General features: G+C 41.8%; 1 protein-coding gene across 14 annotated transcripts in view; it reads right to left on the minus strand.

The window, feature by feature from the left end:
- LOC117221835 (bromodomain adjacent to zinc finger domain protein 2B) overlaps window positions 1-26947 on the minus strand; it is a 396271-nt gene that overhangs the window by 222814 nt on the left and 146510 nt on the right. Inside the window, exon 2 of one of the 14 annotated variants that reach the window (XM_076523804.1) lies at window positions 8572-12352. The exons of 12 other annotated variants lie outside the window; for them this stretch is intronic. The gene's annotated coding sequence lies outside the window, so the exon portion shown is untranslated. Of the gene's footprint in view, window positions 1-8571; window positions 13367-26947 lie in introns of those variants that run through there. One more of the 14 variants, XM_033473109.2, reaches the window with a different exon arrangement.

Raw genomic sequence — 26947 nt, forward strand, 5'->3', positions numbered from 1 at the left:
ATGAATATTTGATAGAAAAATTTTCAGTAAAAAATTTCTCTTCGTCTGAAAAACAGTCTGGACTTGACAGTGTGTAAACTGAAAATAAATAGTTTTGGTCCCCTAAGGGTTAATATTATATTAATATATTAATATATAATATATATATTCATATTTATATTAATATAATTATTCTTATCCTATTTATTAGAATTTTTTTTAGTATGAATTACGTCACACGACCTGACTTTTCAATTGAAAAAACTTCGATCAAATAAAATACTTTAATTCTAAAACTCCTCACCCAACCTCTGACGGTTAATTCGATACAATTAAAAAACGAAAAGAAAGGAATTTTATAAAAAATTTTTTAAGATCTTGTGATTGCAGCGAAAGCGTTAGTCGCTCATGGCCTGTGGATCTTGCGCAGCCGCGACCGAAATTAGTGGATAAAGTCTGAAGCAACGTTTAAGAACATATTTTCAACTTGTAAAAATGTGCTCGAGACAAGAAACAGATCGGCTGCTTTTATTTGTCGAAGCCGACGCAGGAGATCGCTCTTCCGCGTAAAGATTCGCCGGCCGTTCGCGAAGCATGTTTCCTGTTAAAAGCGGCGAATCGCGTTATAGCGCGAGGCACCGATCATCGGATTTGTCAGGGAGTTTCTCGTTTGTTCGGAACCCGGCCGACTAGGTAATGGAACTATTCCACGACCCTGTTCTTCCTTATTTTTATATAATCTTGACGGGAGAGACCCGCGTAAACTTTTTATAGGGCCGTTCCACGGAAATTCCCAATCTCCTTATGCCGGGTCTCCAAAAATAGGTCAAAATCCGAGTACAATCTCCTAATCTTTATACAGTTTAATCCCTGCCGAGATGACTTTCGGCGTAATTCCTTTCCCCGAGACAGTAAATTTTTGGACGTCTCCGCCGGAGCGGCAGACCGATGTTGCAACCTATTTCGCGGGTGTAATCAAAAGCGCGAGATCGTGAAGATTTTATTTCCGGCGGACGCGGCTCGTTTCGAAAGTCAATGTCTTCGAAATGTTCTTCGTTAATTTCGCGACCCAACCGTGCCGTAAATATAATTTGCGGTTTATCATGCGTTTATGGTAGATTCGTTTATTTTTCCAGTTCATTGTTCATAGTTTATAGTAAAATCGTTTGTTTCCGCAGCCCATCGTTCGATTATAGTGCAATCATTTATTTTTGTTTTTAAATTTTTACAAATATACGGGAAGCTAAGATATCGCTGTATCGGAAGAAATATATTGAAATATTAAAATATCTACAGGGTGTCCCGAAAACGTCTTGCAATTCGGAAGTGGGAGCTACCTGAGGTCATTTGAAGCAACTTTTTCCTTTGCGAAAATGTTCTCCGAGGCTTCGTTTACGAGTTATTAACGAAAAACAGTGGCCAATCAGAGGCTGAGCTGGGATTCGACCGCTGGCGCCGTTGACTCGGCCACCTCGCGCCAGCCGAGTTGGGATCCGACCGCTTGACCGCTGGCGCCGTCGGCTCGACCGGCTCGCGCCGGCTGAGCTGGGATTCGACCGCTCGACCACTGGCGCCGTTGGCTCGGCCGATTCGCGCCAGCTGAGCTCGCCTCTCATTCGTCACTGTTTTTCGTTAATAACTCGTAAACGAAGCCGCGGATTGCATTTTCGTTAAGGAAGAAGTTACTTCAAATGACCCGGGGAATCCCCTACTTTCGGATAGCGAGATATTTTTGGGACACCTTGTGTATATTTAAATAGATTTCTTTTTTATTACATTTATTTATATTTATACTTATTTTATTCTATTTTTCTCAATATACATTGGTACAACATTAATTTAGTTAAATATTATTTAGTATAAAAATATACATTGGTACAACATTTAGCGAAAATAATATTTCATTATTTTCGCTAAATGTTGTACCAATGTGTATTGAGAAAAATAGAATGAAATAAATATAAATATAAATAAATGTAATAAAAAAGAAATCTATTTAAATATAAATATTTTAATGATATATAGATATTTTCAAGTGATTATTAGAAAAATGAAACCTTAATTGTCTTTTTCTTTGAACTGTATTGCTTAGACATATCTCAGTATCGAATTGAAGCAGCGACACGTTTGCAGCGTTGGATGAAGTACTCGAGACACATAGAACTGAATTTCCAGGTGCTTCGATTTTATTCTTCGAAAAATTCCTAACATCGTGGCGTCGTTAAAGTTTGATTTACAGGCATCGTATCGAGATTGTTGTTCGTTGAAAAAAAAAAAATATATATATATATATACCGTCAACGTCGGCACCTCGGGGACACGTCTGACCGTTTAATGGACACGGTTCAATGGAACAGCGGCGCATACAAATAACCGTAGAAAAGATGACTGAGAAATCACTCTGCCACTTCTATCGATCGCATCTATTTATACCGGCGAACAACTCGGCGAGCTATTTCCAAAAAAGGTGGTTTCCTGTTCAGTGACTCCGCAGACCCCGATCTAATAATCTCGCGTCTATACGAAAATACGGTAATAGTCGCAGGAATTGCGCCGACTTAAAAATATCCGTGTCTCCGATCTAAGCTCTCGCATGTGAACCCTGCGATCTATTCATATTATTGCGACATTACGGAGCGAGAATATTTATGCGGGTTCGAGAATCGAAATAAAATGCGCAATATAAAGGAAGCTCGCGATGACAAAATCTAAATAAGCTGCACAATATAAAGGAAGCTCGCGATGACGGAATAAAACGCTGTTACAGCAGAGTCGGATTAATCATTGATTATTTATTCATCCGTTAACGCTAGATTTACGGAGCAGCAAAAGCAGCGATTCTGCATTATCGTTTAGAATGGTAACAATAAAAGATTTATTTTGATCTTTAACGAGTGTCATTGTAAGATTCGTCGCAAGGAACGCGTGCAATACTGAATAAATCACTCGTAAATGTATTTTTACGATCCGAACAATCGAAAATTTGAAAAATTGATTTACCCGTCGTTTTGACGGATCGTGTAAACCTAGCGTTAAACCTAAGTACGCTTCTTTTATTTTAAGACTTTTATTTTAAGGATTTCCGGCTTTTACATATATTTAAGTTCGACGAATAAACAATTAAATTGAAATAGAAAGATTTGATATATCTTATACGACAACTGTAAAGTTGATTATGCTCGAAAATAAACGAAAGGCAAGTTAATTGGCCACGCGGCGGTAACTGGCTCCGCTATCCCATGCTATGTACAATTTAAAAAAGCTATGGAAACTAAGTCGCCGCACCGGCAAGGCGTAAAGAAATCGGAAAGCGGTTCTTCGAGCCGGTGCAGCTGATCGGCGGCTGCAGTTCGCGATGCTGCAATCGCGGAAACAACTGAACGCGATGTTCCTAGATGCTAATCACCGGCTCGTACGCAGTTCAATTCCGCGAGAAGTGTCGGGTATTCCGTTCGTCCACCCGGGGCAACACATGGACGGTGCATTCGAGTAACCAATGCTCCCTTCGCTAACCAGCTGACGTTTCGAAAGAATCGGAACATCCTGTGCGCGAGAGAAAAAAGAAAGAAAGGAGAGATAGAGAGAGAGAGAGAGAGAGAGAGAGAGAGAGAGAGAGAGAGAGAGAGATCTGGCTCGGAAGGAGTTCCGAGAGCATGGAGGAAAGAAAGAGAAAGTGGTAGACGCGGGGAGAACGGCAGATGTAAACGAGAAGCTTTTACCTTTAATGGATTCGCCCCGGGGCCATCGAAATCTTCGGGGTTGAAAATACTCGGCAGTAACGAAGTTTCGTAACGAGCGGCGGCGCTAAGCGCGCACTCGACTTCGCCAATTTAAATTCGAATTGCAGCCCGATCGAAACTTGTTTTCGACCGAGCGCCCGCATGAATCTTAGCGACAACGCGCTGTGCCGCGCCGCGCCGCGCCGCCCGGCCCGGAGCCAAACCGTCGATTCGCCAAAAAAAAACTGCCCTGTATCGTTGTTTGGCCCCGGCGCGCAGCCACTTGCATCCTTATTGCTCTTGCGGGGCCGCGAAGTGCATCCGATGCGCCGCGAAATTTTACTTCGGTATCTTGCTCTTGTTTTTAACCCCCGAGGAGATCGTGCAATCTTTTGGCTATCCACCGGGTGAGCCAGGGCTCTCGATGGTCCACGGAGCTTTTAAAACGACGATGGCCTGGATACGTCCGTTAAAAAATCGGATATCGTGCATTCGAGGTATAATGAAGTAGGTAGATCTTAGAAAGGTGAACAACAAACTAGAAGAATTTACAGAATATCGACTTGATAAAATTCTCGATGACAGAAGGAGATTCGATCTGCACAATGATCCATTTATCCAGTTGTCCAGTTTATCAAGGATCGTTCGTTCGTCCGGTGTATTTGTTGCAACATAATTTTATGCAATTTGAATCCTGGCAGATCGTACGATAGCAATCGAACGGGTTAGAATCGTAGTGGCGTAAGGGACGTTTTCGAAAATTCTTCACCAGCGTCCTAAAATGTAATCCCTACGTGCCGAAACGTTATATTGAGAAGCGAAATAAATGATAAAATGGGTATAAATTAAGCGAACTCTAAATATATCTTAACCCTCCACTTTTTGGAGCGGAGCGCCTGAGATAAAGGAAGTCTTATTTTGAGCGGAAAAGATTACACGTCCTTGCGAATGCATTTGATTTTATTTATTTTATAAATATACATTTTCCTACTGTAAATAAAAGATAAATTTTTAATTTTGTAATTCGCCATGGTGCGATATCTTTGGTAACAATCTCCCATGTGCATTCTAGGTTTACTTGGACAAGTGTCGCAGTATTCACTTTGCCAAATAGAGTTACTAGATATTTCTTTCAAGTTTAGAACATTTTCCGCGTAATCGTTGGTTTCCTTTATAATTTCATTTACCAATTCGCCCGTGAGAAATAATTTAAAATATTGCATCGGCTGTTCAACGTTTGTAGGAACTTGCGGTCCAATGACCTGTGGCAATACACTAATAGGTATTCTATCTGGAATATGTAATTCATCCGTAACATCGCGCCATTCATCCAAGTCTTGTAACGAATCTTCGCTTTCACTTTCGATAATTCTCATTCTTCGTCTCTTTGGTAGTATAATTTCGCTGCTACTACTCGAAGCGTCAGAATCATGACCAACATTGTCTTCCACAATGTCTTTTAACTCTTCAAAATCAAATACGTCTTCGGTATCACTCGCTCTAAATTCTCATCGTAATATTTATTTTTCTCCATGTTGCTAACCGTAGAAAAGATAAAAAAATAGTTTAATCGTAGTGGTACAGACTTAGCACGTTTCAACTACAGATAACAATCGCTAACGCCGACGATAACGTATGCTAAAAGCATTTGGCTCCGCAGCGGAGCCTTCGGAGTTACGGAACAAACGACAAATGTCTCCGTAGCGGAGCCTTCGGAGCGCTAAGGGTTAAAGATAGATTTAATTTGTAAACGATACGCGTGTTAACAAACGTTAACACTGCCTGTTTCTCGCGACGAGGAAACTACAACTTCACGCCGCTATGATTCGAAGTCACTCGATTACGGCGCGATAACGCAAAGTAGAGTTCGTCTACTCGGAGACAGACAAATTGCCGCGAGCCCGAAAGCTGGCATAATCGAGCGCCGATGTGTTAACTGAGTCGCGTCCGACGAATATAAAATTCGGGAGTACAGTGGAACTCCATTTGTACGAAGTTGCCGAAGGACAAGATGGTACGGATAACTGGAAAGTTCGTGTAATGGAAATTCACCCAGTTTCAGCGAGTCTGGCCGAGTATCCTCGCGGTACACGTTGCCCCGATATATAAGTTCGACATTATCTCCCTCCGTTTCGGAGGAATTACGGAGCGGGGAAGGGAAAATTTCGCTAATGCCGGGAAGTCCTTAAACGCTTCCCTATAATTTTCAATCGTTCGTTACCGTCGCCGTTAGCAATCGGAGATCCAGGCCGCTTTGTCCACCGAAATGCCCAACAAAATTGGAATTCGAACCGATAACTCGCCAGAATTTTAACCCGCCGCGCAATTTCGAATTTCCTCTTCAACCGCGACAGGCTTAACGCACTTATATTAAACTGCGCAACTCGCGGCGGTTATGGCTTCTAAAGATCGTTAGAAGAGAATAAAATAGTCGCTCCGCTGGAATTTCTTTCTTTCTCGCGCGGTCTTTAACCAATTAAAACGATTAATGCCGCGCATTAAGTTCTGCTTTATTACAGGGTTCACCAGAGTTCGCGGCAAAAACGAAAACACGTATAAACGTCCGCAGCCTGTGGTAATTAGGTACGCATCCAGCTAATTCGCTTCGAAACGCCCGATCAAAGACCAGACGCGCGGCGATCTAGCACGATATTGCAACGACTATTCTTTCAAAACGGCCGTAATTCTTTGACAATGCAAATGCCATTGTCTGCATAGAACGTTATTTTTCTTTCTTCGGCACCTGGAGTCTCGCCTGACATTCGTATCTGGTCGACAGGAAAATACAATCTACGAAAACGTTACGCCAAATAATACATACGCATACAGCGTATTAATTAAACGGTAAATTAGATCAACGCTGAATCTACCGAGTCGCAGAGAAATGACCGGTTTCACATTTTCGCTTTTAGAGTATCGCTGAAACAACAGAGACTCTTTCATAGAAAAACATCGAAGAAATTCCATAATATAGAATCAGATATTTTAATAAAAATAGCGAGAGGTCTGAAAAGACACAGTCTTCTCGTCGTTCTAAAACAGGCTAGCTATCACCGGTGTTTGGTAGGTTCAGCGTTAAGAATATTACGTTATATAAAACAAATACGATAGAAACACCTCATTTACGACACATCGTCTCTCACCTAGAAAAGAACTCGAATGAAATTTCTACGTAACAGAATGTTTTGGCACCGGGATATCTGCAAAAATAAGCCCATAAACAAGGGAGTCTCCTGTAACCAAATCTCTGGGCAACGCTTTCTAAGAAATGAAAAAAGGAACGCCTCTTAACCCTTTGGAGTCGACTGGTGACTCCGAGGCACCCCGAAAATCATCATATCACATTCCACGATCATTTTTGTATTCTTGAAGTTCGGATGAAGTTCAGAAATTAAAAGAAGAGTGCATTTTAACCCTTTGCAGTCGAACTGGTGACTCCGAGGCACCCCGAAAATTATCATATCGCATTCTACGATAATTTTTGTATTCTTGAAGTTCATATGAAGTTAATAAATGAAAAAAGAACGCATCTTAACCCTTTGCAGTCGAGTGGTGACTCCGAGGCACCCCCAAAATTATCATATCGCATTCTACGATAATTTCTGCATTCTTGAAGACAAGATAAAGTTCAGAAATGAAAAAAGAACGCATCTTAACCCTTTGGAGTCGAGCGGTGACTCCGAGGCACCCCGAAAATTATCATATCGCATTCTACGATAATTTCTGCATTCTTGAAGACAAGACAAAGTTCAGAAATGAAAAAAGAACGCATCTTAACCCTTTGGAGTCGAGCGGTGACTCCGAGGTACCCCGAAAATTATTATACCAAATTCTACGATAATTTTTGCATTCTTGAAGTACAGATGAAGTTCAGAAATGAAAAAAAGAACGCAATTTAACTCTTCGCAGTCGAGCGGTGACTCTGTGGTACCCCGAAAATTATCATATCACATTCCACGATAATTTTTGTATTCTCGAAGTTCGGATTTTAAACGTTACCGAAAGCGTAACTGTTGTATGAATCACGAGATTCAATTTTGTAAGCGTAAAATGCACTTTGTCGTGTTAAATGGAAGTACAGTAATGTCTCTCTAATTGACGCCCAGATTGGCCACAAAAATGGACAATTTGGGAAGAGGAGATACGATTATTCGAGCCTTGCGGTTTATTTTTCTAGTTATAAATTGTCCACAATTATAAAAACGAGCCGCAAGGCTCGAATAATCGTATCTCCTCTATCCAAATTATCCATTTCAGTGGACAATCTGAGCGTCAGTAAGGGAGACATTACTGTACCATAATCCAAGAAAATGATTTTAGATTTATTATTTTTAGATTTAGATTTTTTTCATTTCTGAACTTCATCTGTACTTCAAGAATACAAAAATTATCGTAGAATGCGATATGATAATTTTCGGGGTGCCTCGGAGTCACCGCTCGACTCCAAAGGGTTAAGATGCGTTCTTTTTTCATTTCTGAACTTTGTCTTGTCTTCAAGAATACAAAAATTATCGTAGAATGCGATATGATAATTTTCGGGGTGCCTCGGAGTCACCGCTCGACTCCAAAGGGTTAAAATAGTTTCGAGTACAAAGGCTTAACACTTGCGAAAGCAAAGGAAGAAGATTTCCATGCTGAACGACAAATACAGATTTAATTCCTGCGAATGCTCGATCGTATCGACACGCGAAAAGCATCGAGAGACACGGAGAAGCAAGCAGTCGATCCGACTCATTGCCTCGGCATGGAAGGAAAAACCGGCGAGGTAATCGATCGCCGATTTCCCGTCGCCGCTCGGATCGGCTACGGGATACACCGCGAGGAGGAAAATCCGGACGCGAGGTAACGAAGTCTGGCTCGGTTTCGCCGTTACCTTGTTACCGACTGTATCCAATCCCGATCGTCCGGCCGCACACATGATCTCCGCCCGTCTCCTCGAGAATAAGGACAGCAGCGTAGTATTCGGAGCACCGGTTTCCAGGGAGACAGCAATTAGCGGCGATTCAAAATCCCGCGAGCTAGGTGGACGAAGCGGCGGCAGCCGCACCGACGCACACGCGCGCGCACACACGCGAGCGCAGACGCGACGAGACGCGGACGGACACACGATCGCTCGCAGATACGCGGAGGCAGCCGCGGGCGGCGAGGAGCAAGCACAGATACACGACGGGGTACACACACACACACACAGACAGAGTAACGAGAACTTAAACAACACTGGCGCGGTGAGGAGGAGGAGGAGGAGGAGGAGCGGATCGGAGTCGAGCGGAGTCGAGCGGAGCCGCCGCGCGGTACGCAATAATCCGTAGGAGAGAATTACCGAGAAGCGGTTGCCGGTGCACATGCAACGATGCAGCGGATCGTATCGGCCGCGTCTGGTCGCAAACTCGCGGCAGCGGCTCGAGGGAGCCGGGAGGACACTGCACGTAACGCGACATCGCCGCGTTCGCGGCGGCCGAGAGCCAGCAGCACCGGTCCTCCGACCGAACGAAACGCGTTCCGAGTTCCGATTCGAAGCGCGCCGAGCAGGAACGCCGTCGTCGTCGTCAGCTCGGCCGCCGTTTCCGCGAACGATTCCACGAGATAGTCTATCTCCGTCCCCTCCTTCCCGCTAGATTTCAACGCGTTTCCCTCCGCCCCCCTCCGTTCGCCTGTTCCGCCGTGCCCGAGCATAACCGTAAGTACGAAGCGTATGTTTGCGTACGTTCAACGAGCCTTTCGACGCCCGCCTCTATTTAGGATTCGCCGGTGTTCGCCGGTTGTTCACGCACGTTCGAGCGCGCAGTTTTCAGCGAGCGCAAGCGTGTTCGCGCGAATCGGCGGGCACATGCGCGGGTCGCGCGCGAATTCGGAGAGCATTCTCGAGCGCTCGCGCGGATTTCGCGCTGCGTTCGCGAGCGCGTCGATCGCGCTACGATTGTCGCACAGGCTTTTGTGGCCGTATTTCGTAGCGCGTTGCTTATGCCGCAGCTATTTATAAGCGGCTGCGATCGCGTCCGCGCGCGACCGTCTCGGCGTGTTCGCATCTAGCGACGAGAGAACGCCGCGCGTGCACGATCCTCCGAGCGTGTTTGCATAGATTTAAACGCGTTAACTGTATTTAATTGTATTCACGGATGCGTCGACTCGTCTCCGCCTCTATTTATGAACGTGTCAATTGCACATCCGCGTCCATTTATGACCGTATCGGTATGTCTCCCGCATTCTTCCGCGCGTACGCGTACACGCACGGTCCCCCGCCGCACCGTTTTCTGGCCGCCGCGCGCCTTGTTCCCCGCGAATTTACGAGCGCGCGCGCGAACGGTCGCATCCGCGAGCGATCGTGCGCGTCGCGTGCACTCGCGATCGACCGAGAATGCGTGCGCGGATCGTGCGCGCCGATCGGAGGAGCACCAGCGCTCCAGAGGCTCTAGAAGTGTCCGAGCTGGTTGCGGTCGCGTCGCACCGTGGTCGCGGGAGCCGCGCAACGCGGCCGCCGGAGCGACCGCGACGTCTGGTGGATTAAGAAAACCGTGCCGCACGCGATTAAACGCGCTGTACAAGGAAGTATAATAATTGCGTAGGTACCGAGCGACGTTAATGGAACGTCTTGCCGGCGGCTGTGGCGCGATCCAAGGGACAGCGTGTAATAAACGTGTACGGTTTCTCGTTCCCTCCCCCCTCCTTGGCCGCGTTCTTCTCTCTCCGTCCACTCGTCGGCTTCTCCGCTTCCCCCGGCTTCTTCTCCTTCTTCTTCTTCTTCTTCTCTCTACTCGTCGTATCTGCACCTTGCATCCTCTACGGACTTTTTCGCCGCCTCTCTTGCTCCGTTACTCGTCACTCTTCTCGATGTCCCTCTCGCTCGCGCCCGCGCGCTACCCCCTCCCCGCTCCTCCTGTCCGCGTCTATCGCTCGATCCCCCACTCCTTCGATACCGTCCGCTCTCGCGGGCATATATGCCCGAGCGAGAAACCGTGCGTACACACGAACGTACCGGCGGACGAACGAACGAACGACCAACGAACGAACCAGCGAACGAACGAACGAACGAACGCGAGACACGTACTACGGTTAAAAGGCGCAGAGACGAGAAATCGCCTGCGACTGGATTCCACGAGCCGGCCGGCCAACAGGCCACAAAACTTGGCCGAGGCTCAAAAGAATCGTCTCCTCCTCCCCGGCGCGTCTCTTTCTCGCGCAACCGACCGTCCTACGTCGCTCTCTCTCTTTCTCTCTCGCGCGCTCTTTCTCACTCTTTCATCCTTCTCGCGCGCAAACACTCCCGGCCGCGCGCTCTTCCTCTTACGTTCTTTCTCCTCTGCTTTAGCGAAAGCAAGCCGAACCCCTTTTCTTCCTTTTCTCGATCGTCGCCTTCTTCTTTTATTCGCGTTTCCTCCGGCTTCTTCCTCGCCGCGCCGCGCCGAGCCGTGCCGTGACTCCTCTTTTGCATTCTGCACCGCCGAATTACTGCTTTGGGCTGCTCCTTTCGACGAGAAACACGGAGAGGAGGCCGGCCCCCGACCAAGACCCGGGAACACCGAGAGGGAAGCATCCAGCACACTCTCACGATACGGCCGCATCAAATTCGATGCGAAATTAACGAAATCGTCGGACGCTTCCTGCTAGAAGACCCTCGCCGTCCAATCTCGCGGAGATTCTCGACCCATCGGGATCGATCAACGCGATCAACCGAACTCGATGCCGATCGCGGTCGCATGATTTCGATTTGCTCGTTAGGGACAGCTGCTCGTTAACTTGTTAATTAAATTTGGAAGTTGAATGTAGGTGTATGCACGGCTCGCCAAGGAGGGGCGTGGCGAAGTGTGTTGCGTTCGGTATGCGTTTGTTGAGAGCTACATCTTTTAATTTAATTTAGTTTGATTTAATTTAATTTGAATTTAATTATATTTAATTTTATCTAATTTAATTTAATTTAATTTAATTTAATTTTATTTTATTTCATTTTATTTTATTTTATTTTATTTTATTTTATTTTATTTTATTTCATTTCATTTTATTTAATTTTATTCTAATTGTATTTTAATTTTATTTAATTTTATTTCATTTTATTCTAATTGTATTTTAATTTTATTTTAATTTAATAAAATCGAATTCATTTATTTATTTACATACACGATTAAACGTCCATGTTCACAATACTACACTTTTGTGCAGTTGTTAGTTTTGTGGCTCACTTTCTACAGCTGGTCTAACTGCAGCTGCAATTTTCATTGCCACACTATGGTGCAATATAATTGCACCGCTGATCTTTATGTACCAACAAAATATTTAGAAACTGCGCAAAGCAGAGTTTAATAGGCTTTTAAGCTCGCCTGAAGAATTGAACGAAAAGAACGAAGCCATTTTAACTGTAAATCTAAAATCACTTTCTCGACTTACAGTACTTTCATTTTACGCAAGACAAAGCGTATTTTACGCGTACGAAATTGAGTCTCGTGATTCATACAACGGTCACACTTTCAATAATGTTTAAAATCTAAACTTTGACAATATAAAAATTATCTTGGAACGTGATATAACAATTTTTTAGTGGTGCCTCGGAGTTAACCCTTGCACTCGAGTGTGCAAAGGGTTAACACTAAACCTATCGAGCCAATCGAAGTAACCGATTTCACATCCAACTTCCTTCGAAATTGCTGGAATTATATTAACCCCTTGACATACCATTCTCTTCGCAGTTACTGCGATTAGAAATTTTTCGATTACCATAATTTCTTAGAAGGGAAAGAAAATTGATGCTTATTGTGTGCCTAAATTTACTTGAATGCTTAAATATTGATGACAAGAGATTCGAATTTTATTCAAATTTTAATGGGCAGAATAACATATAAACTCAATAAGTTATTATTAGAAATTTTCATGACGAGTCGGACTCGTCAAAGTAAGGCAAGGGGTTAAAAAATCTTTCGCAGGAAACGATTGAACAAATTTGTCAATTCGAGCAGACGTTATTTGCCAATACGAGCATCGAAAAATCGAAATAAATTCAGTTCCTTCATAGCATAAGATTATGTCAATCGCCTCTTAGCGCTCGGTAGGTTCCGCGTCGAAATTGCCAAGAGTAGAAATAAGCGCGGAAAATCCCGCGTTTAGCATGAGAATCCGCGCCGCCCGAACAACATCTACGCACGCGAGTCGCAAATCGTATTTGTATCGTTCTCGGTGCAGCTGGCAACAATGGTGCAACGTCGACTGCGAGATCGTCGGAGACAGGAGTAGCTGGCAGGCGCTCCGAATTTTTCGCGTCGGATAAAGCTGGAGCGTACTTACGTATTCATAAGTCAAGTGACTCGGGGGTTTTCGCGAACGAGCCCCGAAGAATCGCGCGGAGACCTGTCCGGTTAGGCGACCGCGGGGGAACGGGTTCGAGCCAGCCCAGTAAATCCGCATGATCGTGAGTTTCCATTAAACCGCGAAATAAAAAGAACCGCGCGGAGGCGCGCGGCAGCCGGGTAATTTTCGCCGGCCGTTAGGCGGTAATTCCCCGCCCTCGTGGAAATTTCGAAAATCAAAATTTAACGGTGACTTTTAACGCGGAGCCCTCTTAACCGTGAGCGACGAGGCCGCGGCGCGCGGGCGGAGGGGGCGAACGCACAGCGCGGCCGTCGATGGGCGATATTCAAAAAAGTCATCGCTTCGTATCTATTCGAAACTGCGTATATATACTGTTAACACGTTCCCTGCCGCGTGGGGCGTATACGCCCCACGCTGAACTTTCCGTTCAAGCCATTTGGTATTATCATTGTAAAATGAAGAATTTTTTAAAAATTCATTATGCAGTCAATTATGGACATCTTAATACTATTGCTGATGCCCTCATTTAATCGTGGGGCGTATACGCCCCACGCGGCGTGACGGGCAATTTTTCTTTACTGTAACTTGTTTTAACTGCATTTCTCTTATTCCGATCAGTCATTTATTCGCGTGTCGTTGACACAATACTTACTGCTTCACTGAAGCTGGGATTGATTTATAGTTCTATAGTACTGTAAAAGTTGTAACATTCTGCGATAGTTGTGTGGATAAACCACACTTATGTTTGCCATGTTTTAACAAAGTTCATCGTAACATCCCTTTGTAATCGCATACAAACTTGAATTTAACTAAAATGTTATATTTTAAACTAATATAGGCATGATAAAAAAAATTATATGTGAGGATGCAACTCGCTTGGCATAATAATGATCAGCCAGGTATTTGTTAAAGTAATTCCTAGAAAAATAAATTTATTGGTTTGCTGTGTTATGCATGTTAAACTATACAACCTTTCCTTGATAATTATGATTTTTGCACTATTTTAATTATTGTAAAGCATACGCCAGAAACAAAATAATACAAATGTAAAGCGTGGGGCGCATACGCCCCACGCGGCTTGAACGGAAAGTCTTCAAAAAACGGTCTGGCAGGGAACGTGTTAATACGATGGTGTTAAAATGTCTAAATAATCATGTTTAGCGACGGAGTGCTCGAAAAATTCAGCAGCAGATTAATTTCGAGCGAGTTTTCCGAGCGTGTATCAGGATCAAATAGGATGTTATTTCGCAACGCAGCTTGTTTGCATTGTCTTCTTAAGAATGAAAGACGATTTTGCCAAGTAATCTTTGTAACAAATAGTGGCCAGGCGTTATACGATTCTAATTAATCTGCAGAAACTATATAATGCTTATATGCAATACGATAATTGAGCCGAAATAATTAACCCCTTAACGCGCAGAAACGTATTAACACGGGCGTGCAAAACCGGCCAAAATGTGCAGACCCGTATATATACGGTCGGCGTCGCAACTTATGTTATGTTACCTATATTAATTGAAAAACAGTACGATGGGTACAAAATTCGATCTGCAATGCGATTCAATATTCACTATAATTATTTATCCACTATTTTTATTGAATTTTTAGTAATTTTTGCATTTTTTTACATATTTATTGAAATTAAGGTCCAAATATGTATTTTCTTTGATAAAAAAAATTGATTTTTTTGGTCGGTTTTTTTTTTTAAATTGTGCATTAAGGGGTTAAGCTCGATTTATTTCTCTATTCTTTAGATAAGACTTGAACAAAAAAGCGGCTAAATATATCCTTGGATTCTCATTCCGACATATTAATTAACCAGTTAGCTGTGGCGCCTCCATTTCAGAGCGCGCACCTATATGTGTCGCGAGAATCAAGCGACGACGAGTATACTCGTCGAATACGATGTAAGTGTCGCTGTTAAAATATTGGGTCAAATATTATAATATATTATAATATTATAATTTTATTTGATAAAATTAACAATTTTATTACTAATATTCACTTATTCGCTTGACGTTAACATATACCGTATACATAATAAACGAAAAACCCAGGGATAATCGAATACTTATAAAAGTTAAAAATTCAAATTGCTGCTGTAGAGAGAGTGGTATTCAGCAAAGCAAGGAACAATATATAATGGCACTTTGCACGTCGAACACCAATACCGTGATTCTTTTCTAATTTTATTTTTATAACAATGTAAACAACTTCGTGCAGGATTGGCCTCAAAATATTCTGAACATCTTGAAATTTGAGAATATGTTTTTGTTTTCCTTAAAATTACAATTTAAATAGCCAATGGTCGCTACTTCTTACGCGCGACGAGTATACTCGTCTTGTCACAAAATATTGCCATTTCTCCATGACGAGTATACTCGTCAAGCACAGCTAACTGGTTAAAATAGTACATGTTGATATTACAAAAACATTTTTTGCGAAAAGTTGCGATCTTCCGTGTTATTTAACAAAATACGCAGCCGTAATCGGTCTCGAATCTCGCCACACGAAAATTTTCCAATTTTCAAAAGTTAATCGGAATTCGGCAAACGATAAATATCGCGTTAACCCCTTAATGCACAATTTAAAAAAAAAAAACCGACCAAAAAAAATCAATTCTTTTTATCTAAGAAAATACATATTTGGACCTTAATTTCAATAAATATGTAAAAAAAATGCAAAAATTACTAAAAATTCAATAAAAATAGTGGATAAATAATTATAGTGAATATTGAATCGCATTGCAGATCGAATTTTGTACCCATCGTACTGTTTTTCAATTACCAGTTACTATTTTGAAGGGGAAGGAGGAGACGAAAAGAAAAACTGAAAAATATTTAATTTTACCTAAATTTGTAATAATATAATAATAATATTTATTAGCTGAAAAATATATAATAAACTAAAACTATTCAAAATTTTCTTTTGTATGGTAAATTTCAAAACAAGGTGCAGCACATAGCCCAACATTCCTTATTTCAACATTAGAAAACATACCTTTTATACACTAAAAATCCAATTTACTCTCTATAAAAATACACCATAAAACAAAAACGTTTTTATATGTTGACACTAATAATATCTGTAAAAAATAAAAAACAATTGTCTTTGAAGAAATTCACTTTGATAACGTCTACTTTACTTCACGACTTGCTCACGAATAATACACTAAATGTTCATAAGTGCCATCCTAAAAGTGCATATTTTATTCCTGAATAAGCAAAAAATAGAAAGAGATCGGAGATAACTGGAGAGTAATAAATAAATTAGTCATAACAAAACTCACAAAAGTGCCAACGCTAATTAGATACGCAATAATGGATATAGATAGATAGAAACAATTACCAGGTCAGAGATGCTTATAAGTGTCACCCTAAAAGGCCATATTTTATGATCCCAAATAAACAAACTTTACAGCTTACAATACAGAATTACACGATGAATATCAATAAATTGAATGTTTTCCTTGGTTTTTATTAAGTTATTTTTACTGCCCGGATATATTCGAATCTGAACATTTTAGCGACATAAGTTGCGACGCCGACCGTATATATACGGGTCTGCACATTTTGGCCGGTTTTGCACGCCCGTGTTAATACGTTTCTGCGCGTTAAGGGGTTAAACGAAGGTTCCGCTAAAAAGTTTTTATTCGATAGGAACCGAAGGTGACAAGAATTTCTTGTCCACGAAATTGTACAATCTTTTTCACGCGAATCGACGCACCGTCGTATCTTCTTCGACGAATTATTAAGGCATTCCGATCGAAAATTGGTTCTAGCTTAAAGGGCTTTGATTTTTGTCCGGGGGACGCGACACATAAACGACGCGGCTGTGCGTCGACGTGACGCGGGAACGAGCGAAAACTCGATCGGATTGTTCGAGAGAGAGCCCGAACGATTAAAAACGCTCGCGCGCCAGTGATTTCCATATATCGACGGCTCGTAAATGTTTGCGGACGGCGGGACACGTAATGTCAGCAATAAAAAACAATCGGCAAATACATTCCGCAGATCGGAAGAGCTTGATACCCGGCCGGGCCGGCCGCCATTCTTTTAATAAGATAATACGCGGCCGCTCGGAATCGAAATACCTTCCTGTTATTTTTGCTCCGCGAAAACAGCGTTTCGACCGACTGCCGCGAATGTTTCGGCCCTTTTTCGCGCGTGCCGATCAACGGTTTTATCGCCGAGCGACGTACACCGCCCATGTATTTACAGTGCTTCCAGAAACCCTCGGTAACACCGAATACCCGATTTTCGACAAATCGTCGATATTTCGACTGTGGAAATATCGTAAACAAAAAAAACTAGTCGCGCAACGATAAAAGCGCAGCAACCGACACGTTCGACCTACAAGCATCTATTTTTGCGACACGCATTGTTTACCGACGGACGACTTCGAGGCCGAACCTATACGAATTCAATCATCACTATTTACGAGAATCCAGCGAGTTTTCTTTTTTAGCATCGCCGGCGGAGTTTTATGAAAAATAGAAATTATCGGCACTCGTTATGTGTGTGTGTGTGTGTGCGCGTGCTCCATAGCGGCCTATACATACGTTTGTTTCTTTTCTTGATCGTTTAAACGATTTCAAAGTCGTGCAGCAGCATTTTGGAGCGCTTTAAATGTGTTTGATGCTTTCCATTCGGTTCAATCATTTTTTTTGCTATAAATGCACAGTTTGGCTTGTTCTTACATCGACGACGTTGACTTTCACGTGAATGATTTTAATAAATTAAAAAATTAACTGTAGAATGTTATCAGAATCTAGGACTTTTGGTTTGTGTGGAAACTGTTGGTTTGAAGAAATTTATTTTTATTTTATATTCGACTGTTTCTTACAATTGATGTAGGACATCAATTTATCTTATTTTGCAAAAAGATTCTAGTAATCGTATTAGCTTCATTTTCATTTTTATTATTAGTCTATAATTAGTCTAGCATTAGTCTATCTGCTATTATTATCATTACTACACTGTTATTAATATTATTATTATTATTACTATTATTATTACTATTACTATTATTATTAGTATTACTATTATTATATACTATATTATATATTATTATATACAATTTATCTTATTTCGCACAAAGATTCGCGGTCTAATAATTGTATTAGCTTCATTTTTATTTTTATTATTAGTCTATCATTATCACTACCATTACTATCATTACTATTATTATTACTATTACTATTACTATTCTTCTTCTTCTTCTTCTTCTTATTATTATTATTATTACTATTACTATTATTATATACAATTTATCTTATTTTGCACAAAGATTCGCGGTCTAGTAATCGTATTAGCTTCATTTTGATTTTTATTATTAATCTATCATTATTACTACCATTATTATTATTACTATTACTATTATTATTACTATAACTACTATTATTCCTATTACTATTATTATTATTACTATTACAATCACTATTACTATTATTATTATTACTGTTACAATCACTATTACTATTATTATTATTACTGTTACAATCACTGTTACTATTGCTATTATTACTACTATTATTACTATTCCTATTACTATTGCTATTATTATCACGTCGAATTTTCACACGAGAATTAAAAGGACATCGGACCACAGTTGACACCGGATAAGTGAAAATTAAAGTAAACGAATAAAACAGGCCCTGTCGAAATAGGCAGCCGGTGTGTGTCCGGGTATCGCCCTGAAATCTCGGGGCGTTTAGCATAATTCGGCGCTACTCGCGGCGCAAAAATTCCTCGAAAGTTTCTTCACGCGAAGCGCACCGCTGCAGCGGGCTGCAACATCGTAATAGAATGGTCGCGGGTCGCTCGGCTCGCGTAACTGCCGGGGCGCATAATGCCGCGCGTAAAATTGGCCGGTATTACCGTGTCGTTGTTATTATTATCGTTATCACGGGACGGCGCGGCGGCGGCGGCGGCGACGGCGGCGGTGGCGGCGGCCGGCAGACGCGAATCAGTAACTTTTTAAACGGGGCGATCACGTACCCGCGCGTGCACACGGTCACGAAACGAAAAGCCGACCCGGCTCGAGTGTTCTCTCCGCGTCTGGATCGGACCCGGCGAGCGCGGCGCGCTGCAAAGAGAAGGAGGAAGCGAACTAGGAAATTAGATGGCTCTGGAGAAAGGGAGGGGGGAAAGGAAAACAACGGCCGAGAAGTTCCGCGGGATAATTTTCCGCCTTCCTAGCTGGCGGCCGCGCGCCGAGGAAAGCAGCCGCAAAGCGTTCTCTCCGGTTTTCCAGTTTTCCAGCTTTTTTTGTTCATCATTGGTTTAATGGGAAGCAGCTGATGAAAATAGAATAATGAAGGGCGTTCGTTTTCGAGTGCCACTTTTAAATTGCGCGCCATTCGAATTGTTTTGTACCGGATCGCCATGTATTATTTATCATTTGACGAGCAGAAACATTGCGGTGAACTGAAATGGAGGGACTATTCGATTCGGCGGTTTATTGTTGAAAATTGTTACGAATTTGGCGAATGTTGCGCAGCAGTTGGAAGAAAATTTCGTGCAGAATATGAAAGAGAAAAGTGTTCATTGAACGTGTAAATTGGAAGAATAATGCAAAAATTTGGGGATAGTGGTTCGCTCGCAGATAAAGTTGTTAAACAAACATTATCGCAGCGTTCGTTCTGAGGGAAACATATTTTTCATGGAGATTATTGCATTAACTAACTGGTTTACACTTAGCGCTACTTGTCGAATGTTTTATTTTAGTTGCTAGTGATGAAAATTGTGTGACGTTGACTATTGTTAGATATTGCTTCAACATATTATAATTTTTATATATTGCTTCAATATATTACAATTTTTATATATTATATTTTTTTATATTATAATTTTTATATATATATTATATTTTTATATTATATTCTTATATATTATAATTTTTATATATTATATTTTTATATCATAATTTTTATATTATAATTTTTACATATCATATTTTTATATTATAATTTTTATATATTATATTCTTACATTATAATTGTTATATATCACAGTTTTATATTATAATTTTTATATATTATATTTTTATATTATAATTTTTATATATCACATTTTTATATTATAATTTTTATATATCACATTTCTATATTATAATTTTTATATTATAATAGCGATTTAATATTTTATCGAATGTTTCGTTGAATATGTGATTTAAGTCGATTTAATCACACTCGACGTCCAGTCGCTAACGAGACACTCTTTGCGAGAACCGATCTTCGGATCTCGATGAAAAAACTTAACGATAAGAAACTACTTATTACTAGCGAATTTTACGCATTATTTACGCGTCGACACATTAACGAAATTGTTACAGAAGGAACGAAATCTCCAAGTGACCGCTGTATTTTGCAACAAATGCCGAGACGATTCTTATTTTGCACAAAGATCCGGAGTCTACTAATTACAGTGCAGATACTTAACGGCACCGAGTCGACGATATTTAATTAACAGGTTGAACATTTATCGGAGCAGTCGTCGCCAACGATTCGGGAAGATGCTTCGCGGCCCGACTTCGCGGATGATTTTCGGCGTTCGCCGATGTATAATTGGATGGTTGCCAATAACAGCTTTAACAGATAGCGCCTAGTGAAAAGCGTTTGTGCAGGGCCGGGGCGGCGATGGGTGCGTTCGCGTTCGCACGTGCGGTCAAAAAGTATGATCTCCGGTTTCGCAGTTAACGAAAGCGGGGAAATGTTATTGGCCGAAGTGTGAAATACACGTGGAAATATCACGCATTTCGCCAAACACGGTTCCATCGGCATACCAGCTGCCGGTGGATAAAATGAAAAGCGTTCGCCGGATAAATTTTATCTTGATCCATTGTTTCCGGCCGCTCTCCGATACGCAAAAATACAGAGGAGGCAGCAGCACGAAGCAAAATTATTGGATTTCGCTTATTACGAAGGGAAATTATACGTGTTGGGGCGTTTTTAATAGGAGGATCTTCTGCGTTCGGTCAATTAAGAAAAGGAAATCCGGAACGGAAGAAGGGAAACCCTCTATACCCGTCGGCCGTTCAACACCTTCTACTTGAACCGTATCGCGATTCAGACTCGCGATCCCTGAGCTAAACGTCCGAAAATTCTCAAGTTCAACCGTCCTAAGTGGACTCGGATCTTTCGCGCGTTTCAGGCATGCATTACCGTCCTTGAGTGCAAGTCGACACTTGCCACTTTGAACGCGGCGAGAGACGGTGGAAAGTAAAATTTAACCAGAGAGAAGCAATCGAGTCAAATTAAGAAAACCGTTCGAGCTTCTGCCGTGATTCCTGAAACCGGCGTAATCAAGATTTTCGGATAGATTTTAAATTTTGTTTGCACACACACGCACATTTCATAGCGCTGTGCTTTGATATGAAACGCTTCGTTTCAAACAATTTAATTTCAAACACTGTGCTACATTTAATTGTTTCACTGTCGTTGTCGGTGAAATATTAAATGCGTTACTGCTAAAATATATTCTCTCATGTATAACAAATGTAAATGTAGAGATCATAATAATATTAATGATTTCACAATCTCTTTTCATGATAACATTAACACTAGATTCACGGAGCGTAAAAAAACAGCTGTTTTATATTAGTTTATAAAAGTAACGATAAGACATTTATTTTGATTTTTAACCAGTGCCATTGTAAGATTCGTCGCAAGGAACGCGTACAATACTGGATAAATCACTCGTAAATGTATCATTACGATCTGAACAATCGGAAATTAAAGAAATTGATTTACCCGTCGTTTCGACGGGCCTTGTAAACCTAGTGTTAAACCTAAGTAACATATAAATCGAATAAATAACTCATAAATGTATCTTTACGATAAGAATGATCGTAAATTTAAAAATTAGTGACCCGTCATCTAGACGGATTTCGTAAATCTAGTGTTAATGATTTCACAACTTTTTGTAAGTAATTACATTAATGCAGAAAGTATCCACATACTCATACACGGGAATGTACCAAATTTTCTAAAAAGAAACAAGTAAAGCAGAGTAAATTCTTCCCGATTGTTCTTTAACTAGAAACAAAAACGGACAATTTGAGAAGTGGGAATACGATTAGTCGAGCCTCGCGGCTCATTTTTATAGTCGTTGACAATCGGCTCTCCTTCCCAAATTGTCCACTTTTCTTTACAAGCTGAGAGACAATTGAAGAGAATTTACTGTACGTGGAATCTCCTCGATCTTTCTTTCGTTTCAGCGCCCGTAAAATCCATACAGAAGCAGCAAATTCCGTAACATTTTGTAAGTAATTACATGAATAAAGAAAGTATCCATATACTCATATCCGGGGACGTACAAAGTTTTCTAAAAAGACGAGTAAAGCAGAGTAAATTCTCCCTAATTTTATCATTTAACTAGAAACAAAAACGGACAATTTTGGGAAGTGGGAATACGATTATTCGAGCTTCACGCTAATTTTGATAGTCGTTGACAATTGGCTCTCCTTCCCAAATTATCCACTTTTCTTTACAAGCTGAGAGACAATTGAAGAGAATTTACTGTACGTGGAATCTCCTCGATCTCTCTTTCGTTTCAGCGCCCGTAAAATTCCGTATAGAACCAGCAAATTCCGCAACTTTTTGTAAGTAATTACATTAATGAAGAAAGTATCCACATGCTCATACACGGGGATGTACCAAATTTTCTAAAAAAAAACGAGTAAAGCAGAGTAAATTCTTCCCGATTGTTCTTTAACTAGAAACAAAAATGGACAATTTGGGTAGTGGGAATACGATTAGTCGAGCCTCGCGGCTCATTTTTATGGTCGTTGACAATCGGCTCTCCTTCCCAAATTGTCCACTTTTCTTTACAAGCTCAGAAACAATTCAAGAGAATTTACTATACGCGGAATCTCCTCTTTCGTTTCAGCGGCCGTAAAATTCCGTACAAAAGCGGCAAATTCCGCGCGAACGAGACCGACTGATCGAGAGCTTTCTTTCGGGCCGACGCAATTATTGCGCGCATCCGACGCTTCGTAGCGAGGCCACGAGCCGCGTAGCAGCGAATACGGAACGGAGACAAATTACAGCAATTATCCAGCCGGCAGAAGAAGCTGGTCCATAGGACGGTGCTATCGTTGGCAGTTCCAAAGAGCACTCGTCAGGTATGTTAAGCTGGGAGGCAGTTCTGCTGGGGTAAACGTTGAAACGTAGTTTCGGGCTTCTCCCCTAGGAGAGAACGCTCCCGCGTTCTCGGCAGGGTGGAGCATATTCCGGTCGAGATTTTCCCTAAGCAAAGGAGGGTCAGAAGGATGGAAAATTATCCCTCGGAACCCGTGGACCCTCGCGGTCCCTTTCTCCCGCCCCGTCCATCTTCCCCTCTTTCTCTGCGGTGGCCGTTGCTCTCTCTCCCTCTCTCTCTCTCTCTCTCTCTCTCTCTCTCTCTCTCTCTCTCGCTGGCGCGGCCGACGCGGGCCACCGGGATCGTTCCTTCGCCGTCGAACTTGTCCGATCGGCGGGTGCTTCCTTCTCGTTTTCGTCCGGGCGCGACGGCGACGGCGACGCCGTTGGGGACGGGAACGGGAACGGGGCTCTCTCCGGCGCTTTCCGACTCTCGGGGGCCGGTTTTCTCTCTCTTTCCACCCGGACAGTCGGGTTCCATCGTTTTCGCGTGTGTACGTGGGCAAGGCGCTCGATATTTCAGGCCGTCGCCCACGAGAAACGCAGTTCCTGGGGGCGTGTTCCGCACTGGCATGGTCGGCGGTGGCCGCCCGGCGTTACCTCGGTTCGTTTACACCGAACGTAGAAACGGAGAGCTGGCATAATTTCCGGCGGAGACGGTGGCGTGCGCAGCTAACGCCGTTTCATGCGTCCGCAACGATTCCTCTCCGCGTCTCGCCGCGCCTCGCCTCGCCTCGCCTCGCCTCGCCAGACTCGGGCATCGCCGACGCTCTCGACACCGACTCGCCTCGGCTAGGACTCGAACCGAATGCCGCTGGTCAACCGAGCTCTCGCGATTTTAACACGGAGATCGTTCCTCCTCGCCAATCAACCCCTCGGGGCACCGATTGGATCCATTTGGCAACGCCACCGCGCGATCACGTCGAGCACACTGGTCCCGATTGGTCACCCTATCCGCGAACACCTTGCGAATCACCCCGATACTCCCTAGCTAGGGGAAAGTAGTATTGGTACCGAGTAATTGCAGAAGAAATATTCTTTGTTATATATATATATAACTATGTTATATATATATATATATATATATATATACATAACTATGCAGAAGAAATATAACAAAGAATATTTCTTCTGCAATTACTCGGTATATACATAACAAAGTATATGTCTTCTTCTATAAAATAAAAATAAAATACTTCTTCGATTCAATTCTTCCCGCGCCGCTGGCAGATTAACACCTGCAATTACTCGGTACCAATACTATATATATAATAATATATAATATAATACAATATATACCGAGTAATTGCAGAAGAAATATTCTTTGTTATATATATATATATATATATACAAAGAATATTTTGGTCGATATTTGGTCGATTACCAGTCAACAATTTGCACTCGAAGCTATTTGAATTATATTTTAAACATACTTTCTGATCTACAGTGTTTCCATTTTATATGATTTATTTCGATTTATGCGTACGAAAGTTTATCGGCAAGTACAAAACTTGCAATTTTAAGAGTCTTTTAGGTACAAACGAGTTTGATACTATTGCAATTATTTTGAGAAATAGAATAGCAATTTTTAGCGGCGCCTCGGAGTCGCCACTCGAGGGCAAAGGATTAATCACAGATAGTTGAAACATTAACACGTTCTCTGCCGAACTACAGTAATGTCTCCCTAATTGACGCTCAGATTGCGCACGAAAATTGACAATTTTGGAAGTGGAGATACGATTATTCGAGCATTGCGACTCCTTTTATAGTTGTTGACAATTCGTAGCTATAAAAACAAACCGTCCACTTCTTAGAGAGACATTACTGTAGTTACTTTGCTCACCAATAATGAACGGGAAATCGAAAGACTCGAGGGAACGAAACCATCGGACATTTCCGATCGCTAATCTCTGATTGTCAATCGTTATAAGTTTTATGAATTTACGAGAAAAATCGAAATACAAAACCGTTAAAACGTTCGAGGAGTTTCAAAATACCGTTGCGTTGATATCGATCTATGGAAATTATTCAGCAAAGAGATTAACGTCTACGAAGCTTCTGTATCTTGTAATTGGTGCAAACAATTTTTAATTAAGCTTGGCTTAAAAGGTAAAGGGCACGCGATGTTCCAAAAGTTATCAAATATCTTTTTTCTTTTTTTTTTATTATTATACCATTGAAACCCTTTCGAAGTTAGCCTACAAATAACACACAAATAATTGCAGGAAATTCTCTCTAATTGACGCTCAGCTTGTTTAGAAACATGGATAATTTGGGAACAATCGTACCTCTTCTTCCCAGATTGTCCATTTTTGTGAACAAGCTTTCTTTTCTTCTTTTCTTTCTATATTATTTGTATGTAATTATATGCGAATTCTCCCTAATTGACGCTCAGCTTCTCCACAAAATTGGACAATCTGGGAAGTGGAGGTACGATTATTCCCAAATTGTAATTTTATAAATAAACGATTCCTCGAGAATCGTTTATAATATAATTATAATATATATTATAATATAAATTAACGATTCCTCGGGAAAGAGAAGAAGAAAAAGAAAGCTTGTTCACAAAAATGGACAATCTGGGAAGTGGAGGTACGATTATTCCCAAATTGTAATTTTATAAATTAACGATTCCTCGAGAATCGTTTATAATATAATTATAATATATATTATAATATAAATTAACGATTCCTCGAGAAAGAGAAGAAGAAAAAGAAAGCTTGTTCACAAAAATGGACAATCTGGGAAGAGGAGGCACGATTATTCCCAAATTGTCCATTTTTGTGAACAAGCTGAGCGTCGATTAGGGAGAATTCGCATACAATTACATGCAAATAAAACAGAAAGAAAAGAAGAAAAGAAAGAAAAAGAAACGGAACGCGATAGCAGGTGCATTGTACTTGCAACCGTATAGTCCATTATGTATAACTGGGTTCAATGATCTACAGAGCGTTTCTTCAGAAATTTGATCAAATATCTTGAAAAGTGGCAAATCGATAGATGGAACATTCGAACCGAGAACGGCAAAGTAGCATCGCGATCGCAAGCATCTCTTTTCTCCATATTCCTTCATTCCTATATTCCAGCATGGCTAAACGCTGATTCGCGGCTGCTAATCGTAAAAAGGTCGTCGAGGGTCGAAGATATGGGAATATGGCCTCGAGTAAGGTTATTCAGCGTAAAACGAGGCTCGACCACGCGTCCATTCCGGGAACCGGTCACGACATCGGCGCGGTTCCGCCGAAACCGTGGTCAGGCTAGCGTCGAACACCTATCGGGGTCCCACGCAACAAGAGACCGCTCTACAACCGAAGGTATAACACTGCCAGGACATTGTCCCGCGGGCCCGCAAGCACCCACCCCGAGCGACACAATGCGCGCCGGGTAACACGGAACCGTTTAGCAAATCCAGTGCGGCCGGCCCGTGTCTCATTAAAAAATAGCATTGCACCAGCTATTCCGGGCCGATGCGTCGACTCTGTACGCGTTTAACTGGATCGACCTGGAGGTGGCAGTTGCGCCCGGGATCTGCCCCTCGTGTTCGGTCTCATTCTTCTTCGGCACGGTCTAGACTGAATCTGCTGCCTCGTTTTTCTTTCCCTTTTTTTATTAATTCAGAAAATTCTGTAATGATTGTGCAATGATTCTGCAATAATTCTGCAACTGGCCACTTTTGGTATCAATCTGCAGATTTGATATGCAATTCCAGTTGTTCGTTTTCATAAAAATTTAAATTGATTTCGTTAATTTGGAGCTTCATTTTTTGGACGATCAGTCAGTGGATGTCTTGGATGTTTTTTGACGTCAGTGGATG

Source organism: Megalopta genalis, chromosome 7 (assembly GCF_051020955.1).
Source record: "Megalopta genalis isolate 19385.01 chromosome 7, iyMegGena1_principal, whole genome shotgun sequence".
NCBI classification, from domain to species: Eukaryota; Metazoa; Arthropoda; class Insecta; order Hymenoptera; family Halictidae; genus Megalopta; species Megalopta genalis.